General features: G+C 40.2%; 1 protein-coding gene across 2 annotated transcripts in view; it reads left to right on the top strand.

Annotated features, from left to right (window-relative positions):
- The window catches only part of Nkain3 (sodium/potassium transporting ATPase interacting 3), a 593,086-nt gene that overhangs the window by 357,744 nt on the left and 212,070 nt on the right, over positions 1–23,272 (top strand). The window lies entirely within an intron of this gene.

Below are 23,272 nucleotides of genomic sequence, written 5' to 3'. Positions count from 1 at the left end.
CAAAGCATGCTGAGATTGTTCTTCTGAAGGGACACTGTACTGAAGGAGCTGAGGAGAGTGGAGGTACGGAGGACAGCTAGGAACAACTATGACACGGGGATGGAATGGAGTTTAGGAGGTGTACAGAGAGGCGAGGTTTTCAAGGTTTGCTAGAGAATGGATGAGCAGAGTGGGAGTAGGAGAAAGGGATGCACTTTCAGGTTCCTGACTTAGACAACTCATTTATGGTGGTAGCAGTTACTAAGAAAAATGAGCAAGACAAGAGCTGTTTGGTTAAGCTTGTGGATTCATTTGAAGCAAGTTGGAGAACACTGGGTTGAAGATACCTATGAGCCCACTGTGTGGTGATACCTATGGAAGGCACGATGGTGTGACGGTGATCTCACTGGAGCAGCCTGGTATGGAGACAGAGTTGCGTGTGTGTGGGGGGGTGAGTGAGTAATAAGACAGGTAAGCCAGGAGAAGCCCCAGTGGCATCTTAAATGTGTGAGGAGCCCCAGATCTCAGCTAATGCTCCTTATAGAGCAAAGCTAAGTCCTCACACTGCAGAGGGTGGAGGGGGGCATAGCAAGGGTAAGTTACAGTAAAGTCCGAGTCCGGAGGGACTTGGAGAGGCAGAAGGGTCAATGCCACCCAGGCAGCTTCATAGGAAGCAGTTAGTGTTGAGGCTTCTTCATGATTCTTCATGATGACCCTACAGTACTGCTTCCCAGTGGGTCAGTCGGTGGAAATGTGCTCATTCTGCTATCTTCTGGTTTCTTCCATTTCCTGCCTCCAAATTGCCTCCTTTGGGCTCTTATCACTTGTAGAACTTAGCCCTTCCAGACAGCCATTTGGAGAACACAGTATTTCCCTGGGTGATGGGGCCTGGGTGTTACGGATTGCAGTGTTCTCCATCAAATGGTCATGATAACAGCTGTGCTCAGTCAGCAGCCCCTGGTAGAGGAGAATATGCAAAGAACATTCATGACAGACTCTTCTCAGAGCAAGTAATAGAGTTCCTGAGAGGAGAAACTCCTCTCAGAAAAGGCATTGTTCCCAACTTCCCACTATTACCACCAAAACAGCAATCAAATTTCAATGTCATTTACAAAACACATCATAGTCACACTCTGAAAGATGTTTTTGAGTTTGTCTTCTTTTGAGGTTAAAGAAAATGAAGTAATATCCACTTACAAGTGAGCATATACCACGTGTGTCTTTCTGCTTCTAGAATACAATTTCTCCATCCATTCCTCTGTTGAGGGACATCTAGGTTGTTTCCAGATTCTGGCTATTATGAGTAACAAATGTCCTTCTTATGTACTTGAGCATATTTTGTACATATGCCTAGGCGTGGTATAGCTAGATCTTGAGGTAATACTATTCCTACTTTTCTGAAAAAGCACCAGATTGGTTTCCAAAGTGATTGTACAAGTTTACATTTCTATAATATAGGATAATCATACTATAATCTGTATACCTAAAGAAGCTACCCAAGAAGGAGGAGCCTGGGTAAGAGGATCAATCCTCATTCAGAATGGCAAACAGAACAGACCTCAGAAGAGGGAAAAAACAGGGAACAGGACAGGAGCCTACTGTAGAGGGCCTCTGAAAGACTCTACCCAGCAGGGTATCAAAACAGATGCTGAGACTCATAGCCAAACTTTGGGCAGAGTGCAGGGAATCTTATGAAAGAAGGGGGAGATAGTAAGACCTGGAGGGGACAGGAGCTCCACAAGGAGAGCAACAGAACCAAGAAATCTGGGCACAGGGGTCTTTTCTGACACTGATACTCCAACTAAGGACCATTCATGGAGATAACCTAGAACTCCTGGACAGATGTAGCCCATGGCAGCTCAGTGTCCAAGGGAGTTCTGTAGTAAACGGAACAGGGACTGTCTCTGACATGAACTCAGTGGTTGGCTCTTTTATCTCCTCCCCCTGAGGGGGGGGGGGGCAGCCTTACCAGGCCACAGAAGAAGACAAGGCAGTCAATCCTGAGGAGATGAGGGAGGGAGGGTGAGATTGGGAGGGGACGAGGGAGGGGGCTACAGCTAGGATACAAAGTGAATAAATTGTAATTAATTAAAAATTAATTAATTAAAAAAGAAAGAAAATGAAATAGAAAGATGTTTTGCATACCTGATCACAGACAGCATGCTGAGCACAGATACTGAGGGCTATATTTCTGATATCATCACTTAAGTGCCCATGTCTGGTGTATGTCACAGCTTAGCCTGTGTTCAGACATCTGTCTTTGCTTTGCTTGTTTGTCTCATTATTTCCTGAAGAGGTGAAAATGGAAGTCATTGTCAATGTTGGTGACACATTCTTGACATGTTTTTAAACACAGTGTAAACACTACTGAAGCTGTTAAAACATAAGAGCTAGTAATTTTATATTGTCCAAAACAAAACTTTCTTTATATAAAAATATAAATTTACACTTCAAGAAAATTTCCAATAGGAATACTCTAGTCTTTTGCATGAATTGTACGTGAACATTTAAAATCTAAACATACCTTCATTGGCATATAATTTTAATTTTCCACCAGTATCTGGAAAAAATAAGAAAAGGCAACATTTTCCAATGGAATAAAAAGTAAATTTGCAATATATTTTCCCTCTGAGAGGAACAAATTTACTAAAATATTTTTGAGGTTATGATTACATCATTTCCCCTTCTGTTCTTGCCTTCTAAACCAGTGGTTCTCAAACCTCCTAATGCTGTGAGCTTTTAATACAGTTCCTCATTTGTAGGGACCCCAACCAAGAAATTATTTCATTGCTATTTCAAACTGTAATTTTGCTACTGTTTTGACTCACAATGTAAATAGCTGATAATGCTGTATATATAAGTGTCCCTTGTGAAAGAGCTGTTCAGTCCCCAAAGGGACCTCAATCCACAGGTTGAGAACTGCTCCTCTGAACCCTCCCCATTTACAACCCCCCACCAGACCTGTTCTTTGCTGCCTGTAGTTCTTTGTCTAGAGTTGAGACCTCCTGAGCATTCACCTTTTCCATTAGCCTGTCGATTCACTATCCTCTGCTCATGTTTGGGCAGCCTTGTTGGTGAGATTTTTATGGGTGTAGCCCCTCTGACATTTGTAACAGACACAATCTCATAGCAAAATCCCTGCCACTCTAGCTCAGGTTGTTTTTTTTTTTTTTTTTTTTTTCAGAATAATACTAGCACATTTTTTTCTTTTAATTCATGATTGAATTGTTATTCATACTTTATATTTATATATGCATGATGAAGGGGTTCCACATCCTTTTTAAAGTACCTCTTTATGGTCTGAATTGCTCAAGAGAAACATCCAAGGAATAAGAGGAGGAACAATTGTCAAGTCTCATAGTGAAATTTGCATTAATATCTAGTAATCATTCTCTTAAATCTTATTGACAAAAATTGTCCACAAGGCTATAGGAGGATTACATCTTACTTTATTCAGGTTTCTACAGTAAATACCATGAACTGGGAGGCTTCTATACAGAAGATATTTAGCTCTCATAGCCATGGTGGTTGGAAAGTCCAGGACCCAGGCATAACTGACTCAAATCATGAAGGCTTCTCAAAGATCCCACTGCCTAATCCATTATTAGCATGAGATTTGGGATTTTGACATTCAAATTTAGACCACAAAGGGAGAGGGTTCAAATATTCAGACTGGCAATGTGGAAGGAATATGCTTAATACCTTTTATAACAGGTCAATATTGTTATTTAATACTGTAGAATTGTTTCATATTAAATATTGATATATAAAAGATAATGCTGCAATGTCTTAAAATTAAAAATTAATAAGAAAATTATTTCCATTTTAAAATATAAACCAAGCCAAATTATCATTCCACTTAAGGAATAATAAAAACGTTTTCAAACATAGATCTCCTGAAATTTATCACACACACACACACATACACACAAATAGAGGAACACATACAATAACACAGAGGAAATTTGTGACACCTAACAAAGGAGAGGTAGTCAAGAGAAACAGGAAACAGGAGAGAAACAATGGGAAGTTTACAGGGAAATGAGATACCAGGATTATTTCTAAGCATAGGCCTGGTCCCAGTGGGAGAAGGATAAGAGTGCACAGTCAGGGAGAGCAATGATGCTTTACACATTCTATACTTCAGATACAGTTCAGGAAAACAAGATGCTAGTGCTTGGAGGAGAAAAAGGTGATTGGTACCTCTGTAATGGGTTGTGAGGATTAAAGCTCAGATGGCCAGACAGCTGTTTGCAGATTGTGTGAGGATGTGGCTGGGGGAGCCTGAAGGGGGTCTTGTCTTCCTCCAAAAGCAAGCCCTGCCTCTGACATAGTCGACATACACATAACTCAATGGGAGGAGGCTAGCAGAGCACAAGTTACACTAAGGGAAAAGGGAATAAGTAGTGAGAGGGAAAGAAGGGTAAAGCAGAAAAGGTAGGAAGATTGATAAGAACTTCGGAAAAGGCCACACAGAAATGTGTGTGTGTGTAAAAGTGTCATAAATGTTACCCTAAATATGAGGTCATGTTCCTCTCAGAAGCAGATAGCCTAATAAAAACCCTAGTTAGTGATGACCCAGAGACACCCCCCCCCAAAAAACAATACAAGGTTTTTCCATTGCTCTTGGTTGATATTGTGTAGACTTTTCCTAGGGAGACATCACACACACACACACACACACACACACACACACACACACACATACACAGAGAGAGAGAGAGAAATACACACAGCTACTCATTTTAGAAAATGAGTCCATGATAGAACAAAGTAATGACTGCACCTATATCTGATTTGGCGAATCAGTGAGTTTTATCAGGAACATATGGGCGAAAGGCTACTTACAGGAGAAGAAATTACACAAAACCAGCTACATGAAGACGGTTCTCACTGGTGACAGCTCACAAAATCTGGAAACCCAGCGCACAGTGCACAGGGGCAGCTCAATGTGTTGGAGAGTCTTTCCAGGTGGATCAGTTGGTCTGAGCCTCCTCCTGGCAGTCCGGCTGGCACTGGCTTCTTCAAGGTTGCTTGGCTGGGTTGTCTTGAGAGTGAGTCTTGGTAGTCTTGTTTGTTTATAGACTCTTGAGGAGAAAGGGATCTAGTGAATCTGGTCAGTTCGAGGGACTTTGTGCAGCTGCTTGAACTGTTTGCTTCCTATCTCAACAGAATTTCCCTAAGAGATAGACTGTTTTATCTCCACTTAGAATCCTGTTGATTCACCTCCTCCAAATAGCGTATCCTAAAACGTCCTTTCTTTCACTTTTCTTTTATTATTATTATTATTATTATTTTTGTCTTAGGCAGTTTCCCTACAAGATGGAAGGCTTTATTTAACCTTAGGGGAAACTGCTATCCAATAGTTGTCCACCAGAAACTGGTGTATGCCCTATTGTCAAAGACACTGTACAGATTTGTCACAGCACACAAGGAAAATAAGTTGATAACGACCAGGAAGTTTTCTCCCTGCTTGTTAGGTCTCATAGTAAGAGAAGGTTCTATGTAAGCTACAGAGGAAGACAAATCCTCAGTAGTCTTACCCAGCTATGAACCCTGAGCACTACCATAGTGACTGCCACAGCAAGATATGTCTATAAGTACAATTGTCGGAGAAATATTATTCAGATAACAAGGTGTTTCTTGATTGGAGTGAAGGCCCGTTCCACATGCAGAAATGTATGCCTGGTATTATATATCTGGCTATCTGGCTAAGACCCTATGACTAGGAAGCTCATAGCCCCAAGAATATCTATTACCATTTTTTAAAAAAATATATAGTATCAAGCTGCCCTCTAAATTCCTATTTCTAAGCCCATAGTTTAGTGCAGCTCTCAGATTTTACCAGAGAAATGTGTTTGTGTGGTGGACAGTCATTAACTAAGGAATTCTCAATCACATGCAGAGATTAAGTGTATGTGAGGTACTCAGCCATAAATGGGATACTTTCAATTTAAAAGGTCAGGGAGGACCTTGGCAAACTGTGTTTTCTGCATTTGTGAACCTAACAGCAGCGCCGTTCTGGGCAAGACTAGGCCCAGCAACCTTTAAGCATGAAGGGAGCAAAGTGCTTTTGAGAGCCCCTAGTTGATAGTTGCTACAGGAAGGAAAAGTCAGTCTTTCTTAAGGGTGTAGACCTGTGGGTCTACTATATTCAAGTGGGTAGATCCTTACCCTTGAGTATATAAACAGCACAAGTTTAATTCTGTAAGTAATTTTAAAAAAGAATAACATGAAGTTGATAAAGGGATGGAGAAGTTTGGTGAAGATCTAAGAGTTATGGGGAAGACTTAGTGAATATTGTCAAAATATATTGTATACAGGAATGGAATTCCCAAATAATGGATGAAAATGTGTTAAAAGTATCACTAGTCTGTCATCCGATATTCATTGAAATATTTAGACAGGAAAGTGAGTGACATAATTAGTTTTAAATTTTAAATTATAACATTCTCTCCAGGGTGGAAAATAGATAGAAAGAAGTAAGAGCAGAAAACATGAAATGATTTAGAACTCTATGATACTGCAGCAAAGCCATTATAATTAATCTAAAATTCCAGTAGTTAATATAGGAATGATCAAAGAGGCGAGGACATAACCCAACCATATGAAACTAAGTAGAACTGATATAAACGTGGAGAGGCAAGGTAAGAGGGAATAACTCTCAGATTTCTAGATGACTGTGTTGCTGGTAGTCTACCACTCAAATACAAATACGGGTTGACAATGATAAGATCTGGCACCTAGTTATTGCGGAAGGTGAAGACATCCGCTTTGGACATGGCAAATCCGGAGGGAGCTGTCTAAGAAGCAGCAGAATATGTGGTTTGTCCTTCAAAGGGAGAGAAATACATGTTTTAGTATCCTAAACAAAACGAGTAGAAAAGAGATCCCTATAAAGTAGGAAGAGAGAGCAAGCTGGAGTGAAAGTACAACAGCTTATGAGCAAACTCCTGGAGTTCAAACACTACCTGAAGCTTTGGAAGCGTTGGCGTAGGGATCACATAATCATATTTCTTTCAAATACACTAATAAAGTCAAGCAAAAATCCTTCCCTGTGGATGTAGCCCAAGTGCCATTCTCCTAAAAAGGGCAGAATGATAGCTCCAGAGAAGTCCAGAGTAAGGATGGCACAGAAAAAAAGACTTGGTGATAGCTCCACTTGAACAATGGCTTGGCCATCTCAAAAGCAGGAGAGCCTGTGTGCCACTGACTTTCCAGCCATCTCTGACCGTGGCCATTACGGAGTTCCCTTTATACTCCTTGTTTCCCAATTTAGATGATTCCATTCAGCACAAAGTTCTAATGTCAACTGTAAAAACGGGGACATCAACTTTTAAACTGGACACTGTTGCAGTGGTCTTTGAAATCTCCATGGCTGTTATTTTATATATCAGGAAGCATTCCAAAAAATAAAAAGAGTAAAAAATAGTTGCATTGAATTATGAAATCCTGTTTGGAGCTCTTTGGAAGCGTTAGACAATGAGTGTCACAAATTAGGGCCTCACTTGGTAGACTGTAATTATGCTTAAAAATTATATGTTTCTAAAACCTGAGCTATTTTAGCCTTTTAATTTGTAAATTTGAATAAATGCTTTTACAATTTCTCTGTGTCCAGGATTCTCTTTCTTCCCAGCAGCTCTTTTCCAACCTTCACCTCCATCATTTTCTTATTTTAAAGGGAAGTCTGTGCTGGTACTTTGCAATTCTGAGGTTGCCTCCAGCTAAGACTGTTCTGGGAAGATAAAGAAACCAATAAACAAGACAAGAAAAAGGAAGTGACCAGTAAATCCACATGTGAGGAAATAATTGGAGATTTTATTAAAAATCCATTTGTGTGAAATGAATCCCTCGAAAATAAAAAAGTTCTGCGTTTTCTAAACTCAAACTTTAAAAAGATCAATTTCCAATAGATGAGCTCATGTTAGTTCCTCCTGGGTATACCTATCTTTAGTTTAGTTATACTGCTTGTACTGGAAACAAACATTGTTTAAACAAATTCAACTTTTATATCATTTAAACATCAGACTGCATATGGAATATCTTTTTCACTGTAGCTACCAAAGTGTATTTGAAATTTGCTATTATTTATCAGCTTGGGACAATCTCGTAAATATTTCATAAGCACACAATGAAACTACTCAAAATGTCAGAATCTATTAGAAATTGTAATAATACACAATTACATTTACTCAATAATATTCACTTGAGTGGATTAGTTAGTCAATATTCTACACTTAATTACATCCATTTGGATCAGTTTTACATAGTATTATACAGAAAGCAAATTACATCCTGCTGTATGCCTACTGCCAATCTCAATAACAGGAAGCCAATATAATTAAATCACTTTTTTTGTCATCTTCCAACTTCAAAGTTAATTCCCCCGGTGCTATTAATTTCTTCTATAACCACAAATCAGAAAAAAAATATAAAAAGAATAAAACTTACCAATCCCAGAGCATCCGGAAAGAAAAACCTTTGTTTTGCTCATCATTTTACTTTCTGAGCCTTGTGTTCTGTTGAAAACACATTATGCTGCTAACGTCCTGTGTCATCCATGGCAGCCTGTAACATTTGCCTTGGTGACAACATAGCAGAAAGAATCCTTACTTGGGGTGTGTGACCCTTTGAGCAAAAGCACTCCAAACAGCATTTGCTTCATCCTGGATGGCCTTGCTGTGGAGAATGGGAATAAAATTACCCATCATGTCACTCTGTGAACATTAAGGGAAGCATATGAGGAAAGCTCTTGTGCCCGTTCACATGACAAAAATCACACTAGAGAAAGCAATAGCTGCAAGCAATTCAGACCTCTCTATCTGTATGTGTGTTTCTCTTGGGTTTTTAGTCATATGCATCAATAATGGCGCATCCTAAGCACTCCTTACTCACAGATCCTAGAACCACAGCGGGAAGGTCCAGTTCTGCAGCATTGGCTTTGCGGAAAGCTTATGACCATCTTAGTTTTCCATTGCAGTGAAGGTGCTTCCTCAGCCCTCTGTCAATGACAAGGACAGCATCAAAAACACACAGCACCCTATCTCCTAGCAAAACTGAATTTTCTAAAAAGGGATCAGGGAAAAACTCTTCATGTCTCCTTGGAAATGGTCATTTTGGTTGCTTCTATGCAGAAATTAATTGAGTTTATCATTAGGAAACTGAGTCAGTAGCTTTTTATTATTGACAATAATCACTATTCTGTATATCATAAATAAATGAGACTCATCCATTCATATATTATGGCTCACTTTTGAATAAATATCATACCATAAAGATACTGAGTCTTTAAAATCAGTACAGAATGTATAGCTTGTACTTGGTGATATATCATTGATGATACATGGGTTTTAAAATAATGTTAAAATAATTTATTTGTTTCCTAGCCTGTGCATTTGTTGGCTTGGTTAATAATTTCATCCCCCTGTGCATCAGTTGGCTGGAAAACTACTACCTTAGCTTTAGGAAGTGAAGTATTGCCTACTTGTTCCTCTCCCTTATGGCTGCAGGCTACGCTGTAATTCTCATTTGTCCTACTTTGCTCTGGACATATTTTTTAAGTGTCAGAATGTTCTGCATATTTACATGGCAATATATATCTGGAATGTAGAGGTTATTCAAGGCCCTTGAAATAGAGTAATGATGAGGAGATTGACAAAAGTGAGAAAGAGGTCCAATTCAGTGGAAAAACATGTTCTCAGTGCCCTCTTCCATATGAAAAGGCATCGTTTTGCACTGTACTCCTGTCCACTTCAGTCAGTAGTCATTTGTGTCTCCATAGAACTTCTTTTTCAACGGCTTGACTATCATAAGAACACAAAGCTAATTAGTAACACAGCCCAGAGGCAACCCGAAAGATTCCACTTCATTTCTATGTCTAAAGAAGCTGGCCTCCAAAGGAGATTTACTCACGTCTGTATCTCCCATGCCCGAGGAGCAGAGATCTATTCTGTAAGGACCCACCTTCATTCAGTGCCTTGTGTCAGGGAATAGGAATGAGACAGCCTTGGATTCAGAGACCAGCTCTGCATTTACCAGAAACCATGCCTGAGATCATGTCATGGTTTGGAAGGCAACAGGATTTCCTGGGTTGAATACAGAAACAGGAATCATGAGTCCTGCTTTTTCTGCACTTGTTCCAGTGCTTATTTAGTAAGTAACCTTGAGCAAACCGCTTTCTTCCTCTTCTCCCTATTAAAGAAAAAGAATTGATTTTGTGGTCATACCTCACAAAGATGTAATGAAGACGAGTAGCATACGGTTACAGCAGCTTCAGAAAAGAACTCTGCAGAGCATGTAATTAGTTCTATAATCTGTAAGTCTGGATTGTTCACAGATGTCTACAGTGGAACTAAACATGCAGGAACTAGCTTTTATTTTTCCCTCTCTAAGAAGAGGAAATAATTTAGCTATACCCCAGCTCACATCAATATAGATGGTGACCTAGGGAACCCCTGTACTATGTTATGAAAGAAATGATACATATGGTGGCCTTAACACCGTAGATATTGAGGAAATGATTAAAAGTGATCAAACGGCCAAAGACTTCACATAGCAGTGCAAACCATTTTTTGATAACAAAGAAAAGAAGTCTGATCAAAAGTGATTAGAGGTGATATTTAAGTTCATAACCCAATTCTGGATATGGAGATGTCATATCTCCATAATGTAAAATTAAAAACTAAAACCCCTGAGAATCCATATTATCAAGACTCCATGTGGGCTTTCCTAATCTCCATCTCTTGGCTACACAATAAATGAATAAGAAATGGATCCTGAGTAGCTGAGATCCAAATGCAAGTGTGGACTGTGGATCCACGGGATCAATGCACTGGTCTCTCCAGGGAACTAGGGGACCTTGGCTTTTATGGCCCAAATTCACCTGATTCTGCCTGCAGGGTATCTGCACCAGAGAAAAGCTATTCTTCTACACAAAATACCTTGCAAGCTTTCTGTACCTTTCCGGATTTCCACAAGAGTGGGACAGGGATCACTGTCGAAGCACATGGTGTTCAGTTAGTTGAAACACTGGGGGCATGTGAACACATCTTTCTGGCTACTTAGATCTACTGTCTGGGTCAAGCTCCTGCTCTGGCCTGTTTCCACACTCCTCTGCCAGGCTCAGCTCTTTTCAGTTAGGCCACTATGCTCATGAGAACAGCGAGAGCCTTGCATGTGTGAGCTATAGACACCACTTAGCTCCCTACTTGGCACAAAAGCTCCTGAACTTCACATCACCTGTTGGTGACTTTAAAGGACTGGTCTCATTAAAATGTAAGAAGTTCCTCTTTTTATTTCTATTGGTGATCTATCCCTTTCTACGAGCCTTTACCGTACTGACTTAGGGCAGAAACAAGGAGGGAATGATGCATACTTGCTCATCACTTGTTTGTTTCCAGTTAGGCAGTTTTTCCCGGCCGATGCACGAAGGATGAAGCCTCTCTTAAAAAACTTATTCCTTACTCATGAGTTTAAGGCCTATTCTGTATCACTGTGTCTTACACAATGATATCGAGAACAGCAATGACCCTGTCCTCTGCTGATGCTCTCCCAGAACCTTCAGCACCTGCACAGCTCACATCTGTGCTATTGTGGTCACTTACGTGCCTGCCTTTTTCACGTTCTTCACTCATCATTTTGGAGGACACACTATTCCCCACCACATCCACATCATAGTGGCCAACCTCTACCTGCTACTGCCCCCTACCATGAACCCAGTTGTTTATAGAGTCAAGACCAAGCAGATTTGGGAAGGTGTGATCAAGTATTTTGGGGGAGAGAAGAGTGGCCTTACTGAAATGAAAGGATTTAAAAAAAAAAAACAAATAAGTCTCTTGGAGTGTGAAAAATAGTGACTAATTTCACAAATTGTGCATGTGAATGGTATCAGTTCATCTAGCTGTGTCCATTTCAATAGACTGGGGTAATAGAAAACAGTGAAGAAGAAATTCATAAAAAATGTAAATAAGATGGTTTTAAGTCAATCTTATTTGTAAAATCTCTGAAATTTTAGGATATGACATTTTCCTTGATAGAAAAAACATATTACAGAAAGCATAGTTAAGCAGATAAGGTGTTTATGTATGGCAGAGCTTATTTTTTCATAGTATTTATAGCCTCATGTTTGTATTGTGTTTGAAGAGGAGGGTGTCATAGTATTATACAGTCAAACATCCTGTCCACTAATGACAGCCTATTATTGGTATGATAACAACTGGGTTACGTGTCATAATATTTTCAAAGTTATGTTTTTGATACACTAGAAATCTCCCATTTGAATGGCTAATTTTATTAAACGTAGCCTATAATTTCACACACACAGAAAGACCTATTCCTCCCTTCTTGTAACTTTCTTACCCCAGTGGTTGCTGGCTGGAGGGAAAATTATCCTCTAATTCCAGGTAGTCAATGGGTCCTACCTCTGCTGAGGTCTTGGTCCATGTTCCCTGTGTATGAGGCTTGCTGGTCTTTACTGTCTTTGACTGAGAACTGGTAGGCCCAGCCATTTTTTTCTAACTTGCTGAACCAGTGAGTGTAATTGGAGTTACAGGAATGTGTCACTTACAAAAGCAAGAGTGACTCAAAGACAGCTGCATCACCAAAGCACTGGTGATAGCTCACAAAAGCTGGGGACCTGGAGCTCACTGCACAGCCTGCAGGCAGCTCAACAGGTTCGAGAGTGTCTTTTCCCAGTAACTCAGCTGAGCCTTCTCTGGGAAGCTGAGCTGGTCTCCACCTTAGAAATCAGGTCTTCAGGATTGCAATGTCATGTGGCAAGAACCCTCACCTGTTCAGCCACCCTGCAGTGCCAAAGCAATACAATTTTCATCTTAAGAAGAAATGTTCTTGGATGACTCAACAGCCCTTGCAACTTTATTTGTGTCTCGTTATACCTCGATACAATTTTGCTGCAAATGTTATAGAATTTCTCATTTTGTTTCTGATAATTAAACAAATAAATACACTTCTGGGAAAGCTTTTGTTGTCTTGAATTCTTCAGATATATGTATTAAAATAGCTTCCATTTCTTAATTTAAGTTGCCCAGGTTTAATGCAATGTCTGAGTTTGGTGGCATTGGATGTTGTTTGTCCTTTGATTGCTTTCTCAGACAATTAGGAATAGCGCTTCCTAAAGATCCAGCTATACCACTCCCAGGCATATATCCAAAATATCCTCAAGCATACAACAAGGACATTTGCTCAATTGTTGGTATAATGTTCTTTTGGAATGTATACACTTTATCCTTGTTCATTCAAATGCTGATTTCTCTCCTCCACTCTCTGGTTTCAATCGGACATTGCATTGTGATGCTTAATGCAATGTCTTATTCTAAGCATCACTTCTCTCAACTTTGTGTAAACATGCCAAAATAAATCAACTAGCCACAATGTTGAGCAAGGGAAAGGAAGCAGGAAGAGAGGGAAGAGCCAGAGGACAGGATGGTGGGAGGCAGAGAAGAAGGGAGGGGGGCAGGAGAGAACTGGGAGAGCAAGGCTGGAGGAGAGACCTTGGAACAACATGGAAAGATGGACTGGACCTAATATATCACTAAAAGCAAGTATAATGTGGGAAATATAAATGTTAGGAAACTATGAGGGCTTGGAGGTTTAGGATGGAGTATCTATTGCCCAGCATTGTGAGCTAGTTTAACTAAATAAATCATAGTCTATGTGTGGTGATTTGGTTATACAGCTATTTAGGATTAACAGCAGCATTAATAAAAGATAAACCAATAGAAAATATTAATCGCAGCTTACAACACTCAATCATGTTCATAGCAGCTTTATTCATAGTAGGCAGAATCTGAAAACAACCCAATCTAAACAACTCAATCTGAAATTGAGTTACATTTACACAATGGAATACTACTAAGGCAATTAAAAGTGAGGATCTGGCTTGCTTCCGTGTATGTGGACCTATCTGCATTGCCCACGTGGCACGCTGGGGTTGGCTACCCAGAGGCTATTTAAGCTGTGGGCTGGCTTTCCCCAGGGTCAGAAGATTGTTCAAGGTTCCTGAATAAACTGCATTGAGAAAAAAGTAAAATAAAATAAAATAAAAAAGAATTGCAATATACATCTAACATAAAAAAAAAATAAATAAATAAGGAAGTCCTGAAATTTGTAGGCAAATGGTAGAAACTAGAAGAGATCATCCGGAGTGAGGTATCCCAGAAGCAGAAAGACACACATGGCATATATTCACTTATAAGTAGATATTAGACATTTAATATAGGATAAATATACTATAATCTCTACACCTAAAGAAGCTAAGCAAGGAGGACTCTGAGTAAGATGCTTAATCCTCATTCAGAAAGGCAAATGACATCAAAAGAGGGAGAAAACAGGGAACAGGACAGAAGCCTACCACAGAGGCCTCTAAAAGACTCTACCCAGCAAGGTATCAAAGCACATGCTGAGACTGATAGCCAAACTTTGGGCAGAGTGCAGGGACTGTTATAGAAGAATGGGGAGATAGAAAGACCTGGAGGGGACAGGAGCTCCACAAGGAGAGTAACAGAACTAAAAATCTGGGCCCAGGGGTCTTTGCTGAGACTGATACTACAACCAAGGACCATGCATGGAGATAACCTAGAACCCCTGCACAGATGTAGCTCATGGCAACTCATTCTCTAAGTAGGTTCCCTTGTAAGGAGAACAGATACTGTCTCTAACATGAACTTAGGGGCTGGCTCTTTGATCACCTTTCCCTGGTGTGGGTGTAGACTTACCAGGCCACAGAGGAAGTGCAGGCAGTCCTGATGATACCTAATAGGCTAGGAGGCCCCCTGTTTGATATTTGATATTTATGTTTCTTTCATGATCATTCTCCACTTCCATTTTGAGGTAAAGTCTCTCAATTAAGCCCAGAGCTTGGGAACACTGCCAGTAGCTAGTCTTGCTTGCCAATTAGCTCTCAAGTTTGGTGTATCTGATTTCTGATTAACACTCTGGGACCCGTGACATCTTCATATCTGGAGATTCAATCTCCAGTCCTCCTTCTCATGTTGCAAATGCTTTAACTACAGAGGCATCTCCTCAGCTGGCCATGGCATTTCAAAAGTGTTTCAGGGTCCATGTGCTTGCTTATCCGTATGATATATTTCCTATCTAAAGATGCTGCCTATCAACCACTCCAGATGGACAGGGAATAATGCCAAATCTTTTGGACTTTAGAGGTTAAGGTTCCAGGGAACTTTGTCTGAGAAAGGGTAACAGCGAGAAACAACTTTTTTTTTTTTTTAAAGATAAAGACAGTTGCAGCAAGGTCTTACTGAGTTTGAAAACTAGAACTCTTGGGATGTGACAGTATTTTTAAAAATTTCTTTTATTAGTTTTTTAATTAGCATTTAAAGAAATGTCTTTCACTACAATATTTTAATCATACACTATTCTGCTTGATTCTTCATTCACTCCCTTCCCTTAGCCCAGTGCCCTCCTATTCATTAGTCTCTTGGTCTTTTTACTTTCTCATGAATTCTCTTACATATGTTTTCTCCCCTGCTCCCTCTTCTTATCTAACAGTCTGCTTGTGATCTATTTACAGAACACGTACGTATATATGGATACATCCATAAAAGTTAATATCCAGGATTAGTCATGTGGAAAAAACTATGCAGTTTTTGTCTTTCTAAATCTGGTTACTTCACTTAATACAATCTCCAGTTCTATCTATTTTTCTACAACTGTAATGATTTCACATTTCTCTGCAGCTTGGTAAAATTCCATTGTGTATCTTTATCTATTCGTGTGTTGCTAGACAGTAAGGTTGGTTCTCTTTCTTAGCTCTTATGAGAAGTGCAGCAGTCAGTTCGGATGTAGCACCATCTGTGGTAAGATTTGGAGTCCTTGGTGTATGTACCATGAGTGGGCTCAGTTCTGGCAGCACCTAGAAGCATGTTTGAAGTGTAGCATTCCAAGGCCTGCCTCAAAACTGAGTCAGAATCTGGATTTTAACACAACTCCCAGGAAATTTACATTCAAAATCAAGTTTGATGTGCATTGGAATAAAACATTTCAAACTTTTGTTTATTCTTCTGTGTTTGTATGTGTGAGAGATGTATGCATGCCTGCATATTTGTGCATATACATGTGTGCATGTAGGTTTGTGTACACGTGTGTACCCATAACTGTGGGAAACAAAGGTTAAAGTTGGGTGTCATCCTCGGTCACTGTTTACTGTAAGTTTTGGAGATAGAATCTCTCTTTGAACCTGGAGTTTATAGATTCATCTAGACTGACTGGCCAGTGAGTTATGGGAGCTTCCTGCCTCAGCCCACCCCCAGCACTGTGCTACAAAAGTGTGGCTCTCCACCTGAATTTTTATTTTGGTGCTAGGGATCCAAACTCAGATCCTCGTGTTTGCCTCATAAACACTTCTACCACCTGAGCCATCTCACCAGCTCAAAACATTTCAATCTTAATGTCCTTGAAAATATTAGGTTTTGTCCCTTGTTCCTCCTTAATATTATTGGAAGTTCTTGGCTAAGTTTCCTATACACAAGACTGAAGCTCCCTTTCACCTTACCAGTTATTCAGAGCCTACCACATAGTCATTAGACTAGAGCATTTAGGAGGAAGACATGTAGCAGCGTTTCCTGCCCCTTATTGCACAGTCCCCTACTATTACCCTGTGCACTACTGCTCTCCTCCAAGGCTGAGTCAGTTAATCTGGATTTTACAAGAGCTGGATTTCAGTTTGAAGCCATTCCCATCCAATGTCCACACAGACACTAACCGTTACTCATGGCGCCTAATGTTGTCTCAGAGTCTGCTTCCAAGACAACCAAAATGGTAAATTATCTGAACTCCTTTCATTCTTCCATTTTGGGACAATGTATTTCATCAAGTGACTTTCTGCTTGGTGTGCAATCATGCTGGAATGTATAACTGAGATTTCAGGATAGAAGAAAAATCAATACAAAGGTAAGGACACTTGCTGTAAAGTTATCCCAATGACCACCGTGGCTTTGAAGTCCACTCACCTTTCTCTTCCTGGGTTCAGCTCTTACAATGACATTGCCTTTGTGTCTATTCTGCAGGGCCTTGCCATGGTAAGTGCTGCAGTGTGATGGATGGGATTGTCAGAAACATGCTGGGTATTCATATACTGCATCAGTGTGTTACACTTAAAAATAGCCCACCTTCAGGGAAGTATGATTGCCTCTTACTCTGTGTATTCTGCATGTTGAGGGAATCAGTGACTATGGAGTCATTTTCTCTGAAAAACAGAAGTGGATTGTCCTTTCTTCTTTCTATACCCTTGTGCTTCAAAACTATGATGGAAGCAAATTGTCAATGTTTTGTGTGCAACAAATTTTCATCTAAGAATTGAGTATGTTTTTTGAACTAGACTTAGATTATCCAAATGAGGAAAGTTAACACTTGTATGAAGTCTGCACTGTGAACATCAAACTGTACTGATGGTGAGGAGAGACAGAGTGTGAGTCCTTGTAAGAACACCATCCTTCCTTTTGTTCTCCAGACTTAAAGATGCCCTTTATCCTTTAAGTGAACCAAGTCTGATATCCTCAGCCATGGTCCTACTGTGGGAAGAGCATCTCATCATAGATACAGCCTTTGAAAAATGCCTACAGTCACTCAGAAGAAGGTTGAAGCTTTATCCCTGTGATGTACATTACTCATCTCTGCTTTAAACTTTCTGATGTGACACAGAAACCTGTTGTCATACGATTGATACAGGGAAATCTGGGGTCTCCCTTGGGATTCTTGATCTCGTCTGTAAAAGAACTTAAGAATGGACCTAAATGGAAGCCCAAGGAGGAGTATATTAGAGTTAAGGGGGCGGGGGGTACTCAAGCATTAAAACTCAGCCACTGCCCAAAAGAGAATGAATGAGGGAAGTAAAAAAGCTATGTCATCTAAGCTGTCACATATCAGATACATGACAGACCAGAAATTACGTGGCAGGAGAATGAAGGCTTTAGGGAATGAAAGGAAGCCCCCCCCCAAAAAAAAAAAAACACAAAACATTAAGAAAATCATACTTACAAAAAAGTTAGAAGAGAAGCTAAGTTTCTCTGAATAATTCAGAGGAATGGCAGACATACAAATGGCATGGCTACAGCCTAGCAACCTACTGTGTTAGGGGAAGGGATTTGGAAAAGGAAATTACTATATCTTTAAATGAGAAATTGGTTTTACCAAACCCTTTAGTGTGGCTTACAGTGTGATAACCTTCCAAAGGATGATTCCTTGGCCATGGCACTGATGTGTCCAACTGGAGGGTAATGTCTCCATCCATGAGCGGCATCCTGTTCTCTTGATAAGAAGTTTGTTTCTTTTGTTTTGTCATTTACTATAATAGTTAACACTATCAACTCTATTGACATTCTTCTGTAGTTAAACAGGCAGGAATCAAAGTTGGAGTTTCTAAAGCTTTAGCTACCACTGTATAAATGTGAGTGGTTTTTGCTAAAGGGGAATAGTCCCTTTTTTAATTAATTAATTTTTTATTAATTATAGTTTATCCACTTTGTATCCCAACTGTGCCCCCACCCTCATCCCCTCCCAATCCTATCTCCACTCCCTCTTCTCCACCATAGCCATTCTCCAGTCCACTAATAGGGGAAGTCCTCCTCCCCTTCCATCTGACCCTAGCCTATCAGGTCTCATCAGGACTGGCTGCATTGACTTTCTCTGTGACCTGGTAAGGCTGCTTCCTGCTCAGGGGGAGGTGATCAAAGAGCCAGCCACTGAGTTCATGTCATAGACAGACCCTGTTCCCCTCACTAGGGAACCCACTTGGACACTGAGCTGTCATGGGCTACATCTGTGCAGGGGTTCTAGGTTATCTCCATGCATGGTCCTTGGTTAGAGTATCAGTCTCAAAAAATACCCATGGGCCCAGATTTTTTTTTCTCTCCTTGTGGAGCTCCTGTCCCCTCCAGGATTTTCTATTTCCCCCTTCTTTCATAAGATTCCCTGCACTCTGCCCAAAGTTTGGCTATGAGTCTCAGCCTCTGTTTTGATACCCTGTTGGGTAGAGACTTTCAGAGACCCTCTGTGCTAGGCTCCTGTCCTGTTTCCTGATTTCTCCCTCTTCCAATGTCCATCCCATTACCCTTTCTGATGAGGAATGATCATCTCACCCAGGGTCTTTCTTCATGTTTAGCTTCTTTAGGTGGACAGGTTTTAGTATGTTTACCCTATCTTATAGGTATAGTATCCACTTATAAGTGAGTATATACCATGTGTGTCTTTCTGCTTCTGGGATAATTCACTCAGGATGATCTTTCCTAGATCCACCATTTGCCTGCAAATTTCATGATTTCTTTGTTTTTAATTGCTGAGTAGTATTCCATTGTGTAAATGTATTCCTGATTTTTGACAAAGATGCCAAAACCATACAATGGAAAAAAGATAGCATCTTCAACAAGTGGTGCTGGTCTAACTGGATATCTACATGTAGAAAAATGCAAATAGATCCATACTTATCACCCTGCACAAAACTAAAGTCCAAGTGGATCAAAGACCTCAACATAAAACCAGACACACTAAACCTGTTAGAAGAAAAAGTGGGGAAGAACCTTGAACTTATTGGCACAGGACACAACTTTCTGAACAGAACACCAACAGCACTGGCTCTAAGAACAGCAATCAATAAATGGAACCTCATGAAACTGAAAAGCTTCTGTAAAGCAAACGACATTGTCATCAGAACAAAATGACAGCCTACAGACTGGAAAAGATCTTCACCAACCCTATATCTGACAGAAGGTTAATATCCGGAACATATAAAGAACTCAAGAAGTTAAACAGCAATAAATCAAACAATCCAATTAAATAATGAGGTACAGAGCTAAACAGAGAATTCTCAGTAGAGGAATAGTGAATGGCAGAGAAACACTTAAATGTTCAATATCCTTAGTCATCAGGGAGATGCAAATCAAAATAACCCTGAGATTTCACCTTACACCCATCAGAATGGCTAAGATCAAAACCTCAAGTGACAATACATGCTGGAGAGGATATAGAGAAAGGGGAACCCTCCTCCATTGCTGGTGGGAATGTAAACTTGTAAAATCATTTTGGAAATCAGTCTGGCACTTTCTCAAACAATTAGGAATAGTGCTTCCTCAAGATCCAGCTATACCACTCCAGGTTTATATCCAAAATATGCTCAAGCATACAAGAAGGACATTTGCTCAACCATATTCATAGCAGCTTTATTTGTAATATCCAGAATCTGGAAACAACCCAGATCTCCGTCAATTGAGGAATGGATACAGAAAGTGTAGTACATTTACACAATGGAATAGTCACTTTTTAGTGGCCACGGTTTCCTTTGGGAAGTAGTCTACTCTCTTACTGCATATGGTCCTCTTTGGAAGTCAGTTTCAGAGGCAACTGTCCACTAAAGAAGCTAGAGGCCTCAGGCAAGCCTGTGGTCAAATGGATTATTTTCTGAGGCTTTAGAATAATTAGTTGGAACCTTAAAAGTAGCAATAGTATCCCTTTTTTCATTTTTTTATTAATTATACTTTATTCACTGTGTATCCCCCCATAAGCCCCTCCTTCCTCCCCTCCCAATCCCACCCTTCCACCCTCTTCTTCACCCATGCCCCTCCCCAAGTCCACTGATAGGGGAGGTCCTCCTCTTCTTCCTTCTGATCTTAGTCTATCAGATCTCATCAGGAGTGGCTGCATTGTCATCTTCTGTGGCCTGGTAAGGCTGCTCATTTGTCTTTTAACCCCAGCAATGGGGGTATAGTCTAGGGCGGAGTTTGGTTTCTGTTTTGTCTTGGGTTGTCAGTGTTGCTCTGTAGCTCTTTCATTCCTAATGTTCCTAAGCAATATCCCCAGCCTAACATCTGTGTGAGGCCCCTCACATGTGCTCACATGTGCCTCCTTCCTTCAAATGTATCTATATTCACTTATAAAACATGAGATTGTCTCCTGCTTAAAACTAAGTACTGCATTTATATGGATGTATGTCATTATAATCATACATTGATATATGACTAACAATGCGTACATACTGTGCACACTGAACAAAGAAGCGACGGCCAGCGAAGTGCTCATCTGAGTCCCCAGTCTTTAGTCTCCCCCGTTTATGTGCAGAGTGTCTAACGGCTGCCCATGTGCGCATCTCTTCCCGTAGGTTCTGGTTGCTCTTACGATAGGTGTTTCCTTCATTCTCACACATCTGAAATGTTTCAGCCTCTCTGAGATATGAGTCAGGAGGATGAAGACAGGCCAGCTCTCATCCTACTTTCCTTGTAAGTTGAGAGTTTCGTGAAACTACTAGACAACCTTTACCCTTTAAAAAATGTTCATACCTGTATAAAAACCTCCTGTTTTCTTTCAGGTGATCCTGAGAATAGTTTCAGATATGATTACTGAAAACTAAGGATTTTTGTGCCCTGAGATCTGAAATATGTTCTCACTGTAGAAATCCAACTCACATGCTTTTTGCATGAGGAAGGTATTTAATGTGTGGATCCTCTTGAAAGCATGAAAATATAAATTCTGATGTAAAATTGTACTGGGAAAGTACTACATAGCTAATGCTTTTATTATTTTCTTTCTGGATTCTTCATTTTTAATAAGAAAGTATAAATTACACAGATTCTGTGAGATAATTCTTATATATGAACCTTTTATTTTATAAGAAACATTAAAAACTCAACTCCACTAACCTAATCTATTTGTATACATGACTCAGCCTTTGGACACAATTGATTCTTGAGATAATGATATTATTAAGTTCTGTACCTGCCTCATTATACTATACCTCTCACTATGACCAGGGTTATTTTTATTGGTATAGCTTTCCCGGGAGCAGGAAACAAACAAAAACAAAACAAACAAACAACAAAAAAGGCTGCATATGTCCCAAGTGTGACAGTCATACCTACAAGTCAGATAGAGGATGTTAACACTGTTTCCCAAGACTGTCTGGTTCTCAGTCTGACTTTGGGGCTGGACAGCATGGCCATCATAAGTCTATGGTTTACGGGATGTGCTGGCCACTCTCTGTAAATCACATGTCCCATGACTCAGGTTGTGATGGGCTCTAGTCTCCAAAATCACATGAGTTCCCAAATGAAGTCCTGGGGAAAGGACAAAGGAAGGGAATGACACTGCACAGGCAATGAACATGTGCTCAGCACACCCCACACAGAGAGCAGCCGTTGTGAACCTCAGAGAGAAGATGCGAGCCCACCCACCTTGTTGTGAGGAGTGTCTCACACGTGAAGAAAAGTAACTGCACTTCACCGTGGGATCAACTGCTTAAGGTGGCTCGGCTCTGAATGACTCAGATTTCTATACTTAGACACGAATCTACATTCCTAGACGTCATGAGACTTTTAGATGAACTCAAAAATACCCTTTTTACAATAAAATGAAGAGTTTCTTTCTTGAAAGTGACCACATGCTTGCCTGTAGATGAGCCAGGAATTAACAGCTGAAATGCGACTCGGTGACTGGTGCTTTGTTACCAGTTAGCTTGACCTACAGAGAAGCAATCCTACTGTTTCTACAGGTTCATTTTTAGTGTTAGTCATGCAAGCAGGTGGAGGTACCTGGAAACCCCAGCTGTGGAAGGTGTCTCCTTGAGAGGCTGATTTGCAGGGGAAGGCCGGGAGAGTGTTTTAATGGTGTAACTTCACAGAACAGATCAATGTTCTTGCCATGACATCTGTGGCCAATTACAGAAGCTCTAGATGGGGGTAGTTAGTGGGAGAGAGGAATGCAGCTGAGGTATCTGGTCCTTGCCAGGATAGTCATCGGCGAATTCTCGGCTCTGCTGTAAGGCACCCAGGACCACACACACCTTCTGCTCAGGCCTGCCTGAAGAGTTGAGGAACACAGCGGGCTGGGCCCAGCTTTTGTCTGGAAGCAGAGAGTTAATTATTTTTTTTATGTTAACGCTTCTGAGTGTCAGTTTGATCATGTGCTAAATGAGGTTATGGATATGTAACCTACATCTCAGAGGATTATCTTTCCCATTAATATATGCAAAAGAGTTTTGTAAACTGCAAAGTGATATAAAAATGAAAAAATGTTTTTTTTCCCTATCTTTAACAAGACTTCTATCTTATATCAGTTTCATTAAATTTTAGATACCTTGTGAACCACCAAATACCACTGAATTAAGGCCTCTTTCATGATCTCTACATTACTATTTTTAAATCACCCCAATGAGTATTCACCAAAATAATTGAATAACTTATGGCAAATCAAAGTTAATGTCTTTTCTTATGACCTTTCTATTCAGGCAAAGCATATACATTTTTTTCTCTAAGACATGAAAAATTCATCTAAA

Source organism: Meriones unguiculatus, chromosome 6, assembly GCF_030254825.1.
Source record: "Meriones unguiculatus strain TT.TT164.6M chromosome 6, Bangor_MerUng_6.1, whole genome shotgun sequence".
In the NCBI taxonomy this organism is placed as follows: domain Eukaryota; kingdom Metazoa; phylum Chordata; class Mammalia; order Rodentia; family Muridae; genus Meriones; species Meriones unguiculatus.
The sequence above is the reverse complement of the archived record's forward strand: the minus strand, read 5'-3'. Positions and strand labels throughout refer to the sequence as shown.